This window comes from Ictidomys tridecemlineatus, chromosome 6 (assembly GCF_052094955.1).
Source record: "Ictidomys tridecemlineatus isolate mIctTri1 chromosome 6, mIctTri1.hap1, whole genome shotgun sequence".
Classification (NCBI taxonomy): Eukaryota; Metazoa; Chordata; class Mammalia; order Rodentia; family Sciuridae; genus Ictidomys; species Ictidomys tridecemlineatus.
Genome location: NC_135482.1, coordinates 25,454,705 through 25,472,477, shown reverse-complemented (window position 1 = coordinate 25,472,477; position 17,773 = coordinate 25,454,705). Strand labels below are relative to the sequence as shown.

At 41.5% G+C, this 17,773-nt stretch overlaps 1 long non-coding RNA gene across 1 annotated transcript; it reads right to left on the bottom strand.

Moving 5' to 3' along the window:
• Nucleotides 1-14,088: 14,088 nt before the first annotated feature.
• Nucleotides 14,089-16,468, bottom strand: LOC144378311 (uncharacterized). The gene is made up of 4 exons (XR_013440009.1): nt 16,036-16,468; nt 15,871-15,934; nt 15,426-15,493; nt 14,089-14,280 (listed from the first exon to the last, which is right to left on the bottom strand). It is a non-coding gene; the product is annotated as an uncharacterized LOC144378311 (long non-coding RNA).
• Nucleotides 16,469-17,773: the final 1,305 nt, after the last annotated feature.

Genomic DNA, 17,773 nt, shown 5'->3' with positions numbered 1-17,773 from the left:
GGATATTATGTTAAGTGAAATATATAAGGCATTGAATGACAAATACAAGTGTTTTCCCTTATATAGAGAAATTAAAAATCTGATTTCATAGAGGTGAGAACCAAACAGAGTTTACTAGAGCCTGGGAAGGGGTAGGGGAGGATGAACGAAGGATGGGTACAGGTACAGGGGTGGAGTCAGGTAGGAGGAATAACTTCTAATGTTCTATTGTGTAATAGGGTAACTATGTGTGATGACGGTTTTGTCAACTTTTTTGCTGCTGTGACTTAAAGACCCAACCAGAACAACTGCAGGGAAGGAAAAGTTTATATGGGGGCTCACAGTTTCAAAGGTCTCAATCGATAGCAGACTCCATTCCTTGGAGCTCAAGGTGAGGTAGAACATCGTGGTGGAAGAGTGTGGCAGAGGGAAGAGCAGCTCACACGATGATCAGAAAGCAGAGAGAGAGATCTCCCCTCGGCAGATACAAATATAAACCCCAAAGCCATGCCCCCAATTTCACTCCTCCAGCCACACCCTACCACTTCAGTTTCCAGTTAATCCATATCAAGGGATGAATTCACTGATCATGTTAAGGCTACAACCCAATCATTTGCCTTCCAAGCCTTCTTGTATTGTCTTACTGGTGAACTTTTGGGGGACACCTGACACCCATCCATAAGAAGGATAATTAATTGAATATTTAAAAGTAACTAGTAGAGAGGGTTTTGAATGCTCCCAATACAAAGAAATGATAAATATCTGGAGAAATAGATACGCCAGTCAACCTGATCTGATCACTACACCATGTATTGAAATGTCACACTGTATCCCATAAGTATGTACAATTACTGTTTCAGTTAAAAAAATTTATATATGCCTATATACCGTTCACCATCACATTTGAATGTGTAGTTTAAAAGTCAATCACTTAAGCTTTTTTTTCAGAAGGGGGCACTTGGGCACTTCCACCAAGGATGCCATGGAAAGGGCAACGAGGTCAAAACAAAAGGAAGCCATTTTTTCTCTTCTGCGGCCTCAGGCTGACTCTGCTTAGCCCTACTATCCAGAGAAGGAAGTCCTGACCTGACTGCTGTACCAATAGGAAACCACTTTCCACCCAAACAGACGTCGAGTGGCTGAGGGGCAAGGCTTTGTGTCTCCATGTCATCCTGGTGCCTGGTACAGAGAAAGCTCTCCCTAATGGATATGTCACTGCCTGGATATGTCACTGCCTGGATATGTCACTTTGGAAATACTGCATGTAATGAACATCGAGAAAAGGTGAGTGGTGGTTGGCAGAAAGCACATCGGTTGTGTGTTCAGGTTTAGACCTCACGTGCTGAAAATCACAGGCATCTTATTGAGGGTGTCAGACATGGAAACCGCACTGCCTTATTCCATTCTAACAAGATTTCCACAAGTTAATAGGCAAGTGCTTAGGCCCTGCTTTCTAATTCTTCATACCAGGCAATCATTCCCATATGGGCACCCACTGGTCTTCCGTGATTTCACACAGTAGAATTAAGCTTCTTGATTCCCACATGCAAAAGATGGGACACAAAAAGAAACTTCTGGATGTCATTCAACTTGACCTTGTAGACTTTTCGTAGAAAAGATCTCACCAGACAACTTTGGGGATAACTCTCTAATCAAAATACATTCTAACAGCGACCTTCCCCTACCCTGCAATTCTTAGAGGTCCCCCACCCCCTCCCTGTTGGCTTTCTGTTCTTCCCAGTAGCCTTTTGAAATTGAGCAAGCTCCTGGGAGTATTTTGAAAGGCCCATGAGCTCTCTGGTCAGCACTTTCAATCTCTAATTATAATCTTTGCCTGATGGCTTTCACTTAATACTTCTAAGGTGGGGCTGAGAGTAATTGATGGTTTTGAAGTTTTCGAGGCTGCTGTCAATGTATTAAGGCTTAATTCCTCCTGCGATTGCAGAGAAGTTACTGAAAGTGAAAAGGAAACGAATACTCTTCTCCATCCCAGGAAAAGAGAGATTTTATTAGAGGGTAGTGAAATATTTATAAGAACATTCGAGCATGTGGGACTCAAGAACTGAATTCACCTCAAACCTTCATTTGCATACTTGCTACCAGCGAAATCTATTATGGGATGGCCTGGATATGTCACTTTGGAAATACTGCATGTAATGAACATCGAGAAAAGGTGAGTGGCTGCTGGCAGAAAGCACATCTTTCTCGCCCACTGCCTTCCCAGAAAAATACAACTGTGCTCAAAATATAGTATAGAAATAAAGGGGCTATTTTGAAACAGACAGAAACATTTTGACTCATGAAAGGAATGTCAGTAATGATAGAGAATTTCTTTAACACAAAGGATTGGCTTTATCACAAAGAATTGACTGTGTGTGTGTGTGTGTGTGTGTGTGTGTGTGTACAGGGAAACTCTCAGTCTTTAGTCATGACTTTCTGTTTTAGCAAGCTCTTATTCACTGGCTTCACTGACTTCTCCTTGCACTAACACTTCTGTGATTGGTAACTAGGGCTTCATTGGCACTTACTGTCTTTCTGGCAAGCCATGTCATTCCCTTCTACACTTATTAAGCATATACTCTAATGCCTGCATTGGCCCGTTACAGATGCTTTATTCATTCATTCATTCATTCACTCACTCAACAAACACGTATTACCGTCAGATATGGGGGCTTTGAGCACAAAAAGCAGTCCATACTCTCCAGGAACTCTGAATTCAAAGAGAATACCACTGTTTGAACCATCTGTTGACCTTACCAAGTATGTTAAATTCTGAAGCCATATTGAAGTTCTCAAAGACCAGCCTCACCCCTCCCTTCACACCCTTGAAGTTTCCAATCAGATGACGTATTTGTAACCCTGATCCAGTGGACAAGATAAAACTACCATTCCTTAGCCTGTATAGGCCATTAGTAGGCCAACGGAGGTGAGAGAGAAAGCTGAAGGAAGTCTGGCAGAAATCTGGAACTTCAGCAAAAAACAGATGTAAATTCATAGAAAGAGCTCTACTCTCCTCTGATTCAAAGTTGGAGGACAAGATATCTTGTCCCTGGGGATTCAACCCATCACAGGTTTATGTGGAATGAGTCACACTCCATCCTTTCTCTTTCTACCCAGCCAAACTAACCAGGCTTAGCAAAGAAGCCAATTTTCTTGTGAAGTCAGTGATCCCTAATAATAAAAAACACACTTACTTTGGGATAACTCAGAAGATGTCAATTCAAACAGAAGCCTACCTACAAAGTTCAGAACATGAAAGGGCAATCCGGTTTCACCTCTCCCTGAAGCCCATACTTAGTGTCAGCATCTGTGTAATTCTGTGTAACGCTAATGATTATTAAATCAAAAGGCATTCATTTAATGGAGCCATTTCAGGATCAAGCAGTAAATTGCCTTCTGCCATATGGCTTTGGGCACTAAACGATTAAACTATAATGTCTGAGTCTCTGTTGCTGGGCTATGTAATGATGTTGTGCACCGGGAGCCCTGTCTGAGGTGGCTGGGAATCTGTTTTCAGTTTGCATCACCAGCAAAAAAAAAAAAAAAAAAGTCTCTTTGGGCCTAGAGACATTAAATCCTCCTGCTCCGATCAATCACCGTGGTATTCAGCATTCGGCATTCGGAATCACCCTGATCCTGCATACAGGATGGATGCATACATCTCCAACTCAGGGTGGAGACAGGGACTTTAAAACCAGATGATTTATAGTGACTACTAAAGAAAAAGGGGAGAGGGGAAGCCCGGCACAGAGCTCTTGAGACAAAGACAATTTGGAGCACAGTAAATGGGTTGCCACCTGAAGCCACTCAAAAACCATTCCCTTGACTAATAAAGCCACCAGCCTTCCATCTCATCTTCTGTGCCATCCACCCCGCTAAGCACTTTAACATAGGTCTCCTCTTAATCTTCATAACAACCTCTATAGAGGAAGTACTATTGTTGTTCCCATGTTACTGACCATAAGACAGGGGTTTAGTGGAATCAAGTAAACCAACCAAAGCCACAGCTTAGGTTAATGGTGGAGCTGAAATTCCGACTCCAGTCTGCTTGACTCAAGAGTCAACGTTCTTTATCCTCAATGCTGGCAGACCATTATTGCCGATTCCTTAGTTCAAGGAAATCCATGGTATATATAACTAGGGTGTTTGTTTTAGTTCCTTGTTTCTAAATATAACTGGTAAACTGTGTATGACCCTCATCACAATCTGTTGACTCAGTCATTGTCAAAAAGATTTTTCTGTTGTCTTCATAAAATCCAAAGTTAAGGAACTATTTCAAATGCTGCCACAGTAGTCCACCGGAGCATACCTCCCATCAACAATATTCTGGAACCCAGAAAGGGCCAAGAATTCTGCCTCATTGTGGTTATGAGACTTCCTGTGCTATCCACTGCAGGACTCTTAAGTATTTTTAGGCATGTAACACAGTTCCTGTTCCCAAAGGGTCTTACACTCCTGTTGGGAAATCAGCTCCACTCAAGAATATGTAAGCCCTCAGCAGGACGGACAGTGATCTAGACATGCAGAAACTCAAAAGGTCTGCAAAGAAAGCCTGCTCTATTTTCCTTTGTGAAAGACTAACTCACAGACTTCACCTCACCAGGTTAAAATCAGACTTCTTGTTCATGCACTTGACTCAGTATGGACAAGTCATTTAAAATCATAATTGTCCAGGAACTTTGGGCACCCGTGATCAAAAGTTCTATAAAAAATTGAATAAAGCTGTAGGCATTGTACCAATCAATCCCTTGGGAAATGTCTAGTCTAATTCTGAGGGTTACTAACTTTCTTCTTGCAAAAGACAGAGGCACTATCTCACTCTTAGCAAAACAGTCCCTCTCTCCTGGTGGGTCCTGCTTCATTAACTTTTAACTGGCACTTTAAAAATTCAGTTTGTACTTTAAAACTTTTAAAGCCTTTATCAGATGTTCTTTGGAACTAAATGCATACCATTAAAATACACACTTTTCCAACGTGATCAGATTTCATTTAAACATATTCACAAAGACCTCGAGAGGACAAACAATGCATTTAATGATAGGAACTAGAATGGCGCCAGTAATGAAGGGTTCTGTTCTGCCAATAATACCCAAAACTAAGGCAATGATTTTTCCAAGCGTTGTTTTGCTTTAGAAATTGACAGTAAAGTACTTTCACATATATTATCTTATTTAGTCCTTTTGACAACCACAGAACCAAGTGGGGTAGGTTTCCTTGTCTCCATTCTAAAATAAAGAAAGAGCCTTAAAATCAGGTTCAGAATATATTTAAATACTGGAGCCAAGTGTACACAACCAGTAAGTGACAGAGTCAGAGCCAGAATTCTGGCCCTCTGGTTTCCAGCCCATTTCCAGTTGAACACTGCTCATTATATCAAACAATATAACTTTTATTCTAGCATGATCTCTGCAAGGAAAAGTTGCAAGTCCTATTTGCCTTTGAATCCCTGGCACCTCACTTGTGGCAAGTAAGAGTCTACGATGAACCACAAATAATAGACACTTTGTTCTAGTGTCTGTGCTTCCTGGTCACTGTCACCAGTTAGCAGAGACAATTTAACACGAATAATGATAGTTTCAGATTTTAAACAGGCCTGAGACAGTAAGATTTCTTATATTCCATGGACTTACAAGGGGGGGGGGTCCTAAACACAACTAGTGATTTTTAAATTTCTTTTTTTAATTTAATTTTTAGTTGTAGATACACATGATACCTTTATATAATTTATTTATTTTTATGTGGTGCTGAGGATCAAACTCAGTGCCTCACACATGCAAGACCAGAACTCTACCACTGATCCACAACCCCAGCCCCACAACTCATGATTTTATTAACCTATCCCAAGAGGGACCTGGCAAGTTAATGCATAGATTGACCCAATATCCTCCCCTAAATGTATCTTTCATACTTGAGGACAAGGACCATCACACCTGCAACTGACTTCTCAGGAAATGTCCTTTCATTCAGTCTCTTCCAGGAGAATTCCTTGGCAAGGTTTTAGATAGCTGTGGCCACATCTGCTCCCAGCGACTCTCCCCAGCCTCCAACCCAGCGTAACAAATTAGAGCCAAGTGGGTTGTTGGTCCATTGCTTGACCCAACGGACTGCTGTTAAAAATCAATGAATATTCAAAAACTTTTGAGGGGCCCCAGCAGAAAGGTACACTCCAACAGAAACGATAGTGATTTATTGGACCAACCCAATGTTCCTTATTAGGAATTCAAAATGAAGATATAAGAGTAACTTAGGAGAAAGAAGAATCAGAGATGGAATCAGATATGGAAGCACACTGATTGTGGAGCAGCAGGATCAGAAACACAGGCCACCTCCTGCCTGAGTTCCCATCCGAGTTAAGGAAATGATGGCTACATGTTAGAGCCAGGGCTCAGGTTCTTCCCTTTCTAGGCCAGTTGCTTTTTAATCCTTTCTGGATCCCAATCCCCTTACAATCTGATGAAAAATATAAGTCTGTCCGTGTCTCAGAAAAATATATATATATTTATACACATTCAAACCCATGATTTTATTTCATTTCAAAGGGATTTCCAAGTCTCCTAAGCCCAACTTCACACCCACTGGGGTTCACAGACCCCAGGACAAGGAATCTTATTTAAACTATTAGTTCATCTAGAACAACTGTGACATCACATTCATCTCTGAATCTCAGCATCTACATAGGGTCTAGAACATGGTAGGCATTACATATGTCTTGATCAAATGAGTGAGTGAGTGAATGAGAGCGTGAATAAGTAGATGAATAAAAGAAATACAACTGGGAAGTTTATGTTTTATTCACGGCATGCTGGGAACATCCTCTTTCTCTGTCTTATGTAATACTTTATTAATAAGCTGGGTGGTATGTATGGATGGAAGGGACAAATGGTCACCTTTCACATGCAGACCTAGAAGGGTGTTGTGCCTCCAGGATGCAAATGAGAACTTGGATTGTCGTAGACTGGGAGGGCAGCTCTATGCATCTAGCAATTATAGAAATGAAAAGCTACTCTTTTCTACCTGAAATGAATGTGTAATAATTGCTCAGAATTTTAAACTACTATTTCCTAATATACAGTTTTTAATTTATTGTCTGGGAGAAAATAATTGAGGATTCTATTTGGGGAGGGATGAACATTAGTTGGTGTCCCAATTCACTTTATATGTCCTATTTTACAGAGAAGGAGAAAAAGAGACAGAGACGGGGAGGGGACTTCCTACTTCCCTTTAATTGCTATTGCCAGCTTTATTTGTAATGTTTCAATCTAAGGATTTGCAAGAATATAAGCTCTTTTGGAGCAAGGTTATGTGACGTGGTTTTATAGCTGCTCCCCCGCCTATTGCCAATCTCAGTGCATAACAGATAGAGGGATTTTAAGTTTCTGTTGTGAACCCTAAAGACAGACATACGTTTTTATTTGAAGAGGAAAGAGAGAGAGAGAGAGAGAGAGAGAGAGAGAGAGAGCGCAGAATGTAATGATTTCAAATGTTAAATATTGAAAACATCACTTCAAACTGGTTACATTTAAAGACAAGAATCTATTCTGTAGGCTAGGTTTTTAAACATCTTAATTCTCAATCAAAAACTTCTACATAAATGACTTTACTTCAATTTAAAACTTCCATTATTAGTATTGAAGGGTATTACATGTTCGATTACATGTTTTCATATAGTTTTTTTTAACCTTTTGAATCATATGCCCTGGTAGTGTAAGAAAATTGAGTTCACTTGCAATGCATAACTTATATGATTGCATTTGCCTTGGTGCATCCTTATTGTCCCAGGGGCACAAAGTATTGTCCTATTTTGTGCTTCCATGCAAGGAGCACAAGCATTCTCTTATTAATATATTTAAAGTTCATTAACAGGAGATCTTCACTTGGCATATAGCATAGATAACCCTAAAAACTACTTTATGCTAGCTATTGAGTCACTTAGCTTACCTAAATAATATATTTAGTTTTTACATGTTATGTACAGAATATCACTGCTGTCTTATGCATGTGCATTTTGTAAAGAATGGCAAAACACATATGCACACACACAATTTTCTGAATATCCTTTATGCTATAGGGACTTTCCAAAGATTATCTCATCTTAAGAGATTCTTTTTACCCCTTTTACAGACCAGGACATTGAGCTACATAGAGTGTAAGGGACTTGACCAGAGTGGCACAGCCAGGGAACAACAGAGTTGGGACTTAAACTCAGAATAATCTGACCTCAAAGTTGGCGCACTACTGTCTTGCTACCTCTCCTGTGACATGAGATCATGTCTGAATCACTTCTCCTACTGCAAATCACATATTCTGCTGCATCGAGCTATCATTTGAGTAGAGTACCATACAAATGTTGCCATGAGGTCCCACCCTCCCCCATAAAGGTCAGGAACAGGAAGTGAAGTAACTTCCTCCAAAGGAAGAAAAAGAAAAATAGGTCAAAACAAGAAGCTGCCTTGCTCCAGCAATGGGAGGGCCAAATTAAACATCAGAAAGCTAAAACCTAGACCCAGAAGTTAGTTCTCAGGTTGTTCTTTGTTTGTTTGTTTTGGGTGAACCCAGGGCCTTGTGCATGCTAGGCAGGTGCTCTACCACTGAGCTGCAGCCTTGGCCTGAGGTCTGTTTTAACAGAAAAGGAGAAGTAGATCAGGAATAGAGACTTGGATTTTATTTGTGCCTTAACCAAGACATTACAGAGTGAATTTGGGCCTTATCCACAACTTTAGTTTTTCTAACTTTGGAATGTCAATAACAATACCTGCCTGGCACCCAACATTTTAAGTTGTTTTTTTTTGTTTTGTTTTTTTAAATAGGACTTTCACAGTCCTTTGTGCAAGCTATATCTCTGAGAGTAGCTCTTCCTGTATACACAGCAGAACATGGGACAGAACACCAGATCCTCAGGCTCCACCTAGTCCAAGGACTTCCTCTGGGCAATCCCGTATGTCCAAACCCCAAACCTCCCTGCTGCACCCCGATGTGCAAGGTGAGTTCTATGAGGTCAGGCCACAATCCCACACCCTCCCATCAATGCTTTTTGCTATTTCCAGACACTACAGCAGTGCTGCTGTCCAGGGTTAAAACTTAAGAACTTGAAAGCTTCCAGATAGGTGCAGTTTCTTGTCTCCACATCAAGTAAACAGCCCATGACATTGGCTTTTTAGCAGGTGACAACGGACACTCACAGGGCAGCAGCCGAGGAGCTGTGTTTACATGACACTTAATACCCTGGAAGGTATTTGACATATGGGGATTCCCCTACCCAGGTAACCCAACCCATGGGCTAGGACCAGTGGTGAACGCAAGACGATATCCATCTTTCTTTGGCTGTCACCACCTCCCCAGCCTGCAAGAGCTGGCCAGCAGTTCCAGACAATGACCCCAGCCTCTTAAATAGAAAAGAATGGTGTATCATATGTTATCCGGCCAAAAGAAGAAAAAGGAAGTCTTTAAGAAAATATGTTTAATGTTGGAAGGAAAAAGGGAGACAGCTTTCAAAGGGCTATTTTTATAGTCTTCAAATGAGAAATAAATGACCACAGCTGAGGGCTACCGAAAGCAAAAGAGGTAGGCTGCTAAGCTCTCAATTTCCTTTATCCTAACATCTGCTGGGGAGTAGTTCATGGGCCTCCTGGAGAGCCGCTCATGGGTTTATACTTCATGAGGCCCTTAATATACATTGCCTGATTAATTCTCATGGTAATCTAACATGCTCTGTCAGGAGCCATCTATGTGACCTTGAGCCAATCGTTAATATTCCTGGGCCCACCATATTCTATATCAGAGTAAAAACTACCAACACGTATGTTGAAATCCTCAACAATTTCACCAAGGAGTGGGCTAGAAAGGAAGACAGCATGCATGTTGAAGAGTTAGAGACCTTCCAAATTAAAGGGGGAGTCAGGAGCAGCATATATAACTAGGAAATCTCGGGAGAAAAAGAAAAGCAAATTCAATAAGCAGTTTCAAAACATGGGCCTCAAAACCAGTGTCTCTCTTCCTTGTAATATTACTGTTTTGTGTGGGGTTAAGATGCTAGACTATCTCCTGTCTGCCTCAGAAAACAGACAGGATAACAGGAAACAGTTTCAGATTCCACAGTGATTATAGCTACTTAAGTTTGACTTACCAAATACTGTCTCAAACAGATGGTATGTAACATTTGATTAAGGGCTTATCCTGCAAGCCAAGAGAGAACATTTCTTTCCCTTTTAATATAGAAAAAAATGCGGAGAAGAAGGGAAAGAAGCTAACAACTTTGCTCATACCCCATGTGTGTCAGCTTTACCCCGTGTGTCTATGACTTTCCTAAAATTAACCTGTGCTTATCGTGCAACTCAAGACCACAGTGGGTAATGTTAACACTACAGAATTTCAGTGAGGAAGGATATTGAAGATCATCCATTCAAAGACCATTGTTTTATAGATAAGGAAACTGAGACCCTGAGAGGTATGCTGATGTGTTCTTAAGTCTTTCTTGTAGTAAGTCTGGGACCACATCTCCCAACTCTAGGACTGGCCTTCATACGTGCAAAATGTTCAATATGGAGGAAACATACGACTCTGCCCACACCGTTATTCTAAATTATCACCAATCTGTTAGCGATTATCAGAACTGAAAGCTGATGGGTGATGCCATTCAAGTCCAGTTAATGAGCCAAAAGCTGAGTTCTTCAAAACACTTCACATTCATCAGCATTTGGCTTCAGTTTGTGACAAGTGTTTTCAAAACACCACAGACAATTACAATATTCTTGGCTTTGCGGAGGGTAAACACACGATAAAAGAAAGTCAGATTTTCATAAATGACAGTCTCCAGAATGGAAATAATGAGTCCCACAGAGAAGGGACAATGTGTTCATCTTTCTAGCAGGCAGAATGCAATTTGGGAACTAATGAGGTCACTGGGAGATCACAGAGTGTGAGTCTTCTGCTTGAGGAAGATGAAGAGGCCTCTTTTTACCATAGCAAAGCTAACAAGCAGGACCAGAGCCAGGATGCCTAAGGGAGGAATCACCACTAGTTTTAGGGCCCCTGGCCCCACCCCACTCACCTCCATGGCGATGGGCAGTGTCACAGGGGACAAGGCTCCCTGCAGGGGGTACTGAGGTGCCTACCCAGTGTGGAAAAGCAGCATACTGAGAGGAGTTGGGAACTTATCACGTGGTGTAACAGTTTTTGTGGGGGTTCTGAGGACCATGCCTTTAGCTCCACACTCCAGAATCCCAAGAACAGTTTTCATGGAATTCTCAAAGTTTGCTGGAACATTTTAGCTATGCTTTTATTTGTTTGTTTATTATGTGACCAGCTCAAAATCTAAACTATGATTAATGTTAAGTTTTCTGAGATGGGAAATTTCTTCAACAACAGGGTTTAGGATGCTATTACCCAGTTAGCTAGCTTTATATGTATGAAAAAGATGGTAATCAAGTAACCAGTCATTGACCATCACCCCGTTAATAGTCAGCGTTTATTGAAAAGTCAGTGTGCCAGAAACAACATTAAATGCTTTCTTCAGATTATCATTCACTTCCCACCGTGACTCCTTGAGATGATAATCATCATAATTATATTCAGGAATTCATTTAACATACACATATGTTGAACACCTGCTTATGTAACACACTATTCTAAGCACTGGAATTACAGGAGTAAATCAATTGGTTTAAGTTCCTTGTTCCTGTTAGGTCCTAGAGCTGATGTCAGTTATTACTGCATAATCAACCTCCCGAAACGTACTGGGTTAGAACAATTAGAATGTATTATTGCTCATGCGTGGGTTTCCGGAGTACTTTTTGGATCTTGGCTGAACTCACTTATGTATCTGTAGCCAATTGGCAGGCTGGTTGTTCTGGGGAGAAGACCCATCTCCACGGAGAAGACTCATCTCTACTCCACAAGGTCTCTCATCCTCCACTGCTCTCCTGAGCTTGCTCTATGGCAAAGGCAGGAGTCTCCAGGTGGAGAGTGGAAAGGGACAGGGCCTCTTGAGGCCTGGTTTGAGAAGGAACATAGCATCACCTTTGCCACATTCTGTAGGAAGACCTACCCAGATTCCAGGGTGGAGTCAGGGAGTACTCCCTATGATGGAAAGAGTTGTGAAGTCCCATTGGAAAGCACATGACTACTGAGAGGCCATCAAAGAAGTCTATTTTCTGCATACCTAAGGGTGACTAAAATGATGCTAAGGAATTCATGAAAATATTTTATTCAAGCCTCGAAATAATCTTATAAGGCAAATTTTATTAACATTCCCCAGATGCAGAAATGGAGGCCCAGAGAGTGTTAAAACCTTGCCTGAGATCTATGAATATTTTCTGTTGAAGCCAGGATTCAAACACAAGGGTCCCAGGCCTGAGCACCAACCCACTGTGCAATTCTTTCCAGCCTGGGCACTCTGGGAGAGAGAGAGCATAAAATATAGCCACATCCTGCAAAGCACTTGAAGGCCTGCTGGAGATACATAGCTTAAGTCCACAACAAATCAGTGACAGTACATGTCACTGACCCATACTTAAGAAATGCACTTTAAATAGTATTGGAGATATGTAATTTACAACAAAACATCAGTTAACAATGCATAATATCACTAATCTATACTTGATAATTATCCAACACAAAGTAAAGACAAAGGGAACCAAGACAGGAACAGAAGCTTCCATAAAGAGGTGAGACTGAATAGAGGCTCCAGGAGTATGGATACTTACAGCCAAAGGAGAGGGTTTTCTGATAACAGCATCCCCTAGATTCCTTTTAAAAGTGCTTATAGAATAAAATTCTGTTTCTTTAGAATTACACTTAATATTCCTAATAGATGACTGAAACAATTAGCATTTGATTCAGCTGCAATCAATAGGAAACCTAATAATGACATTACTCAAGTAGAGTTTCTTTTTTTTTTTTGGTTTTGTCTTGTACAACAAGGAGTGTGGGGAAAATAGCCCACGGCTTCACGGTAGTCAGATGACATCATCAAGGAAACAGGGTTCTTTCTTTGTTCTCTGCCATCCTGTGAACATATCCTTATTCTCAAGGTCTCATGGTGCCAGGATGGCTGCTATGCCCATGAGTATTCTTGTGCATTCCCAAGGAAGAAAAAGGGGGAGGCAGGAAGCCCAAGGAGAGCATTCCTGCACATCCTACTTTTAAAATACTTTCCCATAGCTTCCACCCTGTCACACCCTCCTTACTTTTTTTGGCCAGAATTCAAGTCATGCATAGCTGCAAGGGGAACTGGGGAAGCTAATGTTGCAGTTGTCTGATTCCCTGCTGTGGGAAAAGAGAAAGAAAGCTGTTTTCTCCTCTACCTTCAACCACACTGGTCCTAAGAAATTGTGGGGAAGTCACTAGGTGATATATGGGGGGTTGTGGAAGATGAGGGCTATTTTAGTAAATTCATACAGATCCATGTCAGAGTTGATCCCCAGTCTTTGTGGATAAGGATGCTCTTCTCTTGCTGGCACAGGGAGAGGCCCTAGATCAGGGGACATTATCTTCTTAGGTAAGAAAGGTGGAAGGTCAGAAAGCTCTTCTTCCGTTTCTCAAGGGCCTCCAGCAAAAAGTAACTGATACACCAAAGGGACATATTTTGAGTTGGCCTCTCCTGAACTGCTTTAGAGCAGGTGACTGGCATAATAGGACTGCCATCAATAACACCAGAGAGTGCTGAGTGCTGTTTCAGACTTGTTGAGTGTGAGCTGAGCATTGAGCTCTCAAACAGAAAATAAAAACCAGCATCCAGTTTCCGGAGAAAGGTCGGAATTTGAATTATAGGTGTGATACAAAGAGGAGAGGGCTGGCAATTTCATCCTCGGTCTGAAAAGACCACGTATGCTCAGTCTCTCCAAAGAATAAGTATACATCGAAAGCAGTGCTGGGCAGTGACACGGGTCTGATATCACCTGGCTTCTGCCAGAAAGGGAGCACTAGCCATTCACGCTCTCAAGTGGTCAGTGTCCTGATGAAGAGCAACAGAACCTCTTTTCCAGGCAACCTCTAAAGTTCAGACTAGCTGTAAGTGGACACAGCAGCTCTATCTTAAGAAGGCAAATGTATTCATGTGATCTCCTTTCATTGCAAGCGTGAGAAACTCAGCTGAAAAAATTGGCTTAAAACTGGCTTCAATAAAACAATTTATTGGTTCGTGAAAGAACAGGGCTAGTTTGGTTTCAGGCATGGCTGGATTCAGGGTCCAAGTCCGCAGGACCCTGTCTCTCTGTATTCAATCCTCATCTCTCTCTCTTCATTTGGGACTCTTTCCTAATATTGGACTCATTCTCTCTTTTACACATGCTTTTCCCCATGCATCTGGAAAAGGGAACAGGAAGCAATTTTAATCTAAATTATCTTTATAGCTTGTGATCCCAAAATGAGGGAGGGTCCCATTTTCTCACTAAGCACCTAAATAGCAAATCTGGACATAATCTGATTGAGCCTTCTAGGGTTCCCTGCCTATCCCAAGCCATGGAGATGGATTATTCTGATTGAGTAGACTAGGTCACATGCTGACTTCTCTGGGAAATTGGGAGATTCTGCAAAAAAAAAAAAAAAGAAAAAAGAAAGCAGTTCTTTTAACAGAAGAAGTCCTTTCTTACAAGCCCTGTTGCAAACAAACTTTAATTTAATAACCAGATCCCTGTTCCTGGTTAGCAGATTCAGACACAGGGAACTTTTTGATAACTGTGAAGATCTGTTTGACTCATTACCCTGTTGCCCACTTGCCCGTTTAACTAGTAAACAGCCTTTTTACCTTTCAGACCCACTCCAGGCAAAGAAAGCAGATGGAGCCTCAGTCCAGTCCATCCCAAGGCTGGGTGTTTTCCATAACCAGATTCTGCCCTGGTTGCCATATAATTACATCTGCTTTAGATTATATTTGGCTCCGCCCCCATGCCTTCCTGAGCTACATCTTGGATTCCTATTCCATATGCTGTTTCTTCAGGGCCTTGAATATTACTTTATTCTACCCAGATACAACCCCTTGCCCAGTTCCCATGACTGGGTCTCCATCTTAAATGGCCACCTAGAGCTAGCTATCCCTGCATCCTGCTCTGCTCACTTGTCAACCCTTCTTCCTGTCCCCCACTGCTTGGACCACCCCTGAGCCATCTCTGAAGGCTGGTTCAGTTCCCCAGTTATGATAGCTGCTAACATCCCTAAAAACTATTCCTTAGTCTGTAAACACACAGGGAAACCAGAGCACATGGAACAACGATCTTGCAAGTACCCACACTGTGTTTATTGCTTGTAAACATTCCATCTTCTCTACAGAACCATGCAGAAGTGGGAAGAGCACCAAGTCCCTGACTTCTAGATCACACTTTGTCACCTGGGTTTTTAAAGAGCTTAGGCTGCTGGATATCAAGGCATGGGATCCCTTATAAAATAGATCATTCCCTTTCTGCCTGAGCTGATTTTTCCATTGAGTTCAGGCCTTGCTATGCAGTACTTACCACTTGGCCCTTCTATTTCCCCTGTATCTCTTTCCAAGTTCTTAGACATAGACATGTCTTTCCCTTCCCTCAGGAAAAAAAAAACAAAAGAAGTCATGCACACAAATGCATACAAATAGACTCTCTTAGGTCTGCCCCATTAATTTCTCAAACATGCCCAGACATGAATTCCAGCAGAAGAATAGATGTGGGTTCAGGTTGAAATCTCTGCCACAAGAAGAGGCATGTTACTGGAAAACTGTTTCCCAATCTGGGTCTACATTACCAGAACCCTCTTGGTTTGTGTACTGGATACTGCTCCCACACCTCTTCCTCTCTTCTCAGCCCCGTCTTCTACTGCAGCCACTACTCTAGGTGTATGTGGGGGGGGAGGGGTCGTGTAGTCTTTGTCCAGCTTTACACAAGTGCAATCTGATTGTGTCTTACTTGGGACTCCACCACATACCTGTTGCTTTCTGTCCCAAGACTTCTCCATGTCCAGTGCATGCAATATGCCCACAGGAAATTGCCTGGTATGTGCACATTACAATCCAGATGTCAGAGGGGAGCTAATGACATGGGACCACCCTTGACCAACAGATGATGGAAGCAATGGATGCATAGTACCTACCTTGGTCTTCCAGAAAGCACTATTGAGATGCGATGCACAGGGCTCCTCAGAGGGGTCCAGAAGCTATCTGCAGTAGTGGCCAAATCAATACCTCTTCTGTCCTTCCCTGTCTCACAGCTGTCCTTGTGCCTCAGTCTTCCTCTGTGCTATCACTTTTCAAATAAAATATCTCAGGCTCTGAGGTCAGGGAAGCCCAAGTTAAGCAAGTGTACCAGGGTTTGTTGGCAATTGTCTAACAATGCAAAAGAGATCTAGTTTCAAATTCTGTCTGTGTGACATGGACAAATTACTCAGCTAATTGGAAACCAAGTTTTCTCATCTTTAAAATGAGGACAATTAATGGACCTCATTGTGCCCATCCAAATATCAAACTAGATAGCCTGGATGGGGGGCGGGTCCTGCAGGTGCCTGACACAGGGCTCCCCTCAGTCTAGATTCATCCTCTACTTCTTTTTATTCTCACTCAATGTCCTGATACAAATAAGATATATATATATATATATATATATATATGTTTACCAGTAGTAGCACACATACATGGATGCATATGTAAATATCCACTGAACAATTTAAAATAGTGTGCTTTAAATAAATTATATTGTCATATTTTTCCAAAGGTAAAAATTGTGTGGGGGACTAGGTTTGTGATGAAGTGATAGAGTGCTTGCTTAGTGTATCTGAATCCCTGGGTTCAATCCTCACCATCATCGAAAGAAGGAAGGAAAGGAAGGAAGGAAGGAAGGAAGGAAGGAAGGAAGGAAGGAAGGAAGGAAGGAAGGAAGGAAGGAAGGAAGGAAGGAAGGAAAAAATTTTGTGGATGTAGTAAATATTCCCTGAAAGGAAAGAATACATCCTTGTTTTGGATGATGTACTTCATGCAGATCCCAACTGGGACGAGGAAATGCATTCTTATTTCTATCAGAGAAGAAATGCCTTCCTTTCACAAATTTTAATCTAAATGACCTTCTTGGCCTCTCTGAATGTTTATTTGCTTATTTATATATATTTATCATATACACATATATATGTATGTATATATGTTTGACAAAGTGGGTAAGATAGTAACCATGGTTGTTTCCCAATAAAGCAATTAAAATCTGAACTAAGGAAAACACAATTAAGTCCCTGGGGTTAAATCAGGATAGCAGTGTAGCTGCTCGGGCTGTTATCAATTGTAACTGTGTCTCAGCCACCAGCAGACACCCACAGGAAGCTCTAAGCATACTATCCCCATAATATAGAGAGTCAGAACAGACTTGAACATACAGGTTCAGTCATATGCAATGCTAATGACAATCTACCAGAGAATAACAATTCTTAAACTTTTTACAGATGATGATGATGATGATGACGATGATTATTACTATTATTTGGGTATTTTTGTTTGTTTGTTTGTTTTAGTTTTGGTACTGCAGATTGGATGAAGGGACGCTTTATCACTGAACTATATCCCCAGCCCTTTTATTAAGTTTTGAGATTAGGGTCTCACTAAGTTGCTGAGGCTGGCCTCGAACATGTAATCTTCTTGCTTTAGCCTCTCAAGTCTCTGCAATTACAGGCATGTACCCCTGGGCCTGACTAATGGCAGATTATTAAAGAATCTGGTGCAAAGAGAACATTTCATTTGTGTATTTCTTGGGTGCTTTTAAGAATATATCAATGGGGCTGGGGTATAGCTCAGTGGTAGAGTGCTTGCCTTACATACACAGGGCCCTGGGTTTGCTCTTCAGTATCACAA